Source organism: Oncorhynchus keta, chromosome 17, assembly GCF_023373465.1.
Source record: "Oncorhynchus keta strain PuntledgeMale-10-30-2019 chromosome 17, Oket_V2, whole genome shotgun sequence".
In the NCBI taxonomy this organism is placed as follows: Eukaryota; Metazoa; Chordata; class Actinopteri; order Salmoniformes; family Salmonidae; genus Oncorhynchus; species Oncorhynchus keta.
This window is the reverse complement of record NC_068437.1, coordinates 13,854,816-13,859,371: the sequence shown is the minus strand read 5'-3', so window position 1 is coordinate 13,859,371 and position 4,556 is coordinate 13,854,816. Positions and strand designations below refer to the sequence as shown.

General features: G+C 40.8%; 1 pseudogene; it reads left to right on the top strand.

Annotated features, from left to right (window-relative positions):
• The first annotated feature begins 844 nt into the window (after positions 1 to 844).
• On the top strand, positions 845 to 2,299 carry LOC118396220 (ankyrin repeat and SOCS box protein 15-like; annotated as a pseudogene).
• Positions 2,300 to 4,556: the final 2,257 nt, after the last annotated feature.

The following is a 4,556-nucleotide window of genomic DNA, read 5'->3' as shown; positions in this document are numbered from 1 at the left end:
AGAACAGCAATGGGGGGAGAGACGCCACTGACTCTGGCAGCTAAAGCCGATCTGGTGGAGAATGTGGAGACGTGGGAGCTTCTCCACACAACACCAACAGCAGAAATGACTACCCACTATTGCTGGGTAAAATTAGTGTACTGCAATCTGAGGAAAATGACACACTTAAACTGTAAACAATTGTGTTGTTTAATCACATTGATCATGACACTGTTACCAAATCACCTTAAAACAAATAGGTGTAGACCTGCATTTCATTTGGTCAAGTAATAACAGACAAATATTCAGTTAGAGATAAATGTCTTCACAATGATTTGTGATGAATCCAGAAGTTCATAGAAACACAATCTTTGAGTTGTATTCACCATTGTTGTGTTTTAAGGAGTTTTTAAAACCACAGAGCTTGCTGAAACTGTTAGGGCCGGTTCATATGAAATGGCCTATTCTTTGATTGCGAGCGGTGCCTGGGTGGAGCGGATCTGTCAGAAGAAGTGGCCCTTCATGCAGGAAGCAGCCAAGGTGGGCTGCTCTGAGGTCATGATGGCGTTGCTAAGGCACGGTGGTCGGGTTAACTAGAAAGATCACCAGGGCGTGACCCTGTTGGGTGTTTCCATGTCCACATGCTAGACATTGTTCTCCACTATGGTACGTAACCAGTGAGGTAAAATCAGCTCGGAATGTTAACGTATCCATCTAGTCATAGGTTCGGTGAATTTACAGAGGTCTTGCTTGTAAACTTGTCTCATGTACTGTATTCTCTCAGCTGGTGTGACTTTGTTTTTACATGTCATATAAGGAAACAGAGTCAATTCCCAGGCTTTAAATGCGAAGAGTGTTCTGACGGATGCATGGAGCCAACCCTAATCTACCCAGTTTGATTGGACAACTACCAATCCACAAGGCAGCACATGAGGGTCACTATGAGTGAGTAAAGGCAAGATCTCCCGTAACACAGTTCAAAGACATTCGGCCAGGCCTCACAGGTGTTGAATGACATGTCCATCTCCACCAAACCTTTTTCATTTCTCACTGCTATAAAACTCACTGGCCAAAGCCCGATTCACTCTGCAGTTGATAGCAACCATTCTGATTGTATGGAACTACTCATAGAAAATGGCTTTGTACGTCAACGTCCTCCTGACGCCACGCCTCTCAGACAAGAACATGGACTTGAGAAGAAGTACATTATACTTTGCTGTCTCTAGGGACATCCCATGCTTCGAAATGCTGCTGAACGCAGGAGCCAAACCTGAACTGGACCCTCTATGCTGCCTCCTGGTGGCGGTGAGAGCCGGGAGGTATGAGATTGTGAAGCTGCTTCTGGCCAGACAGGCAGACGTCAATTGTTACTTCACAGTGGTCAGTAACACAGTGCTTCCCCCGGCTCTGCATTACTGCCTGCGGGACGAGATGATGTGTCTTCTGCTCAACAATGGCTATGATGTTGAAAGGTGCTTCACTTGTAACCATGACGACAGCATGAGTATGAAATGTGTAGAGGAAGAAGGAATTCCAGTGAGTTGTCAACCTTTTTTCATTATTTCCATTGTGGGATGTTTATTAAGCTTCTCTCAACTGAGTGACAAACAAAACATTTTCCAATCTTGTCTATCCTTTATGCAGTTTTGTGAATTCATGAGTCTCTCATGCCTCATGCACCTGGGTGTGTGGTGCGCATTCTTCTGCACTATGTTAGTCATGTGCATATCTCTTCACAATTCAGACTCACCCTGGAGAAGCAGAAAGAATGGCCTGACATATGTGACGTTCTGGGTAAGGTTATATACTGGCAAGACTATATGTTCAAATACAATGCTTTTACTATTCCAAATGCACCATTTACATGGAGTATATCACATTCAAAATGTTTACTTTTCTGTTTATTCCCTTTCACCTAGGGAAACCCGATCACTCAAGCACCCGTGCTGACTGGAGATCAGGAAGCAGCTGACCTTGAAAAGACTGAATGACCCCATGATCAGGGTCGGATTAATGCAGGGGCTTACTGGGGCTGAAGCCCCTGGGCGGCCCAAGAGGCAGCAAAAAAATGTAGGCCCTAAAAATTGTCCAAGACTCCAGCCACCCTAGCCATAGACTGTTCTGTCTGCTACCGCACGGCAAGCGGTACCGGAGCAGCAAGTCTAGGTCCAAAAGGCTTCTTAACAGCTTCTACCTCCAAGCCATAAAACTCCTGAACAGTTGTCATCAAGGCAAAGGGTAGCTACTTTGAAGAATCTCAAATATAAAATAGATTTCGATTTGTTTAACACTTTTTTGGGGTACTACATGATTCCATATGTGTTATTTCATAGTTTTGATGTCTTCACTATTATTCTACAATGTTGAACATAGCACAAATAAAGAAAAACCCTGGAATGAGAAGGTGTGTCCAAACTTTTGACTGGTATTGTATATAGATGTATATCCTCCTAATATTGTACAATATGTGTGTCGCTTCATTGGCCTGGGCTGTTGTTTGCTTGAATTCAAGACCAAAGCCCCGTTGCCTATGATTTCTTAATCCGGCCCTGCCCATGTCCATGAGCTGTGACCTTTTCCCTCCCAGACTGAAGAGCTACTTGATGAATGATCTGAATGGCCAAAGTGTTTGCCATGTAGGGAGAAGAGACGACTGTGAACTACCAACCATGCAACCTTATTGACTATGCAGCTTGTATACAGTATGTTTGAATTGTTGAGCATATTATTACATTTCTGTTTCACACGTGATAGTAGGCCACATGGTAACATCGCTATTTCCTCTGAAGCTATGGATCCTGACGACCTGGACGAAGATCGACTGCTTGATTACAACATTCTAATGAGCATTCAAGAGTCGTGCCACAAATATCATTATCATCTTTAGAGAGGTAATGCATGATACGAATACACTTCTGAAAATACTCCATGTCCTAGGCTACTTTTGCATTTTGCTTTATGCTGTCATTTTTTTTATATCAAAATGACATGAACAATTATTCATATTATGCTTACTTCAATTATTTTGGAACACTCTCTAAACATCTCCTCTGTTTCAATATTCTCAGTGATGAACATCTGAAGATCCTAAAGGCTATTGATCGAGGTAAATGCATTGTGACTCTGTCTGATTACTGAGATTGTCATTTTCACATGCAGGGTTTTATGGGTATCACTTTACTTGACACCCAGCATCATAACACGTTATGACATGGTCATAACCATGTCATAATATGTTATAACATCTGACATAAATTGTTGTAAACTGTCATAGTATGGTTATAACACTGTCATGACCAATATGTTTACACCTGTTGTGAGATATATTGCGTTCTTTTATGGCTGATTATGACACCTACTTAAGAGGGTCAAAACCCACATTTATTCAAATGTGTTTTTTTCCCTGCCAAGAAGTTTCCTTTTGTATAAAAGTTTGTTTCCTAAGTCATTTGTTGTTGTGAAAATGAATTCTTTACAGTTATGTTTTTTTACATCATATTTTAAATAACTTGTAGAAAATGCACTTTATGACACAGTCAAAAAGTATTATTACCATCAAAATCATATAAGCCAGATAAGCCTATCACCTACATGCCCTTGGTCTAAGGCACTGCATCTCAGTGTCAGAGGTGTCACAACAGACCCTGGTTCGATTCCAGGCTGTATCACAACCGGCTGTGATTGGGAGTCCCAAAAGGCAGCGCACAATTGGCCCAGTATCATCCGGGTTAAGGTTTGGACAGGGCAGGTCGTCATTGTAAATAAGAATTTGTTCTTAACTGACTTGCCTAGTTAAATAAAGATTAAATAAAGGTTAAATAAATAAAATAAATGTCAGTTAAAAAGAGTGTGTCTTGTCCTGCTCCTGCATTCATCCCAGTCATCAGAAACCGAGCTTTGGGGTAGGCGCATGTCTGACATCTATGTGTGCACAATTACAATGATAATTTAATATGGTACATTTCAGCAAATGTTATATAACAGAAACATACTGTTCACAAGTAGGCTATGGTGTAATGGAATGTCTTGCCTTGTTTGGTAGGCTTTGTGGGTTTTGACACTCTAACGTAGGGTGTCACAACCAGACATAAAATAACGCAATATATGTCACAACAGGTCTAAATATATGTGTTATGACAGTGCTACGACCATATTATGTCAGCTATTATGACATATGACACAGTTATGACTGTTATGATGCTGGGTGTCATGTAAAGTCGTACTGTTTTATTTAAATTATGAACCAGGTTGGGTAGGCTTTTTTTGCAAAATTATATTACGTTGGCCTACTAAATGAATGCACAGCCCACACAAAGCAAACCATGGCTGCAGATGAGCTGTATGCAAAAAAAAATGAAAATGCATCAAGCCCACTTGTCCCATTGTAGTAAAGTGATATTTATCAATAACTTAGCAAGAAAAGAAACATCCCTTTCTCAGGACGGTCGGTGTCTTTTAAAGATAATTCATAAAAAACAAAATAACTTCACAGATCTTCATTGTAAAGGGTTTAAACACTGTTTCCCATGCTTGTACAATGAACCATGAACAAATAATTAACATGCACCTGTGGAACA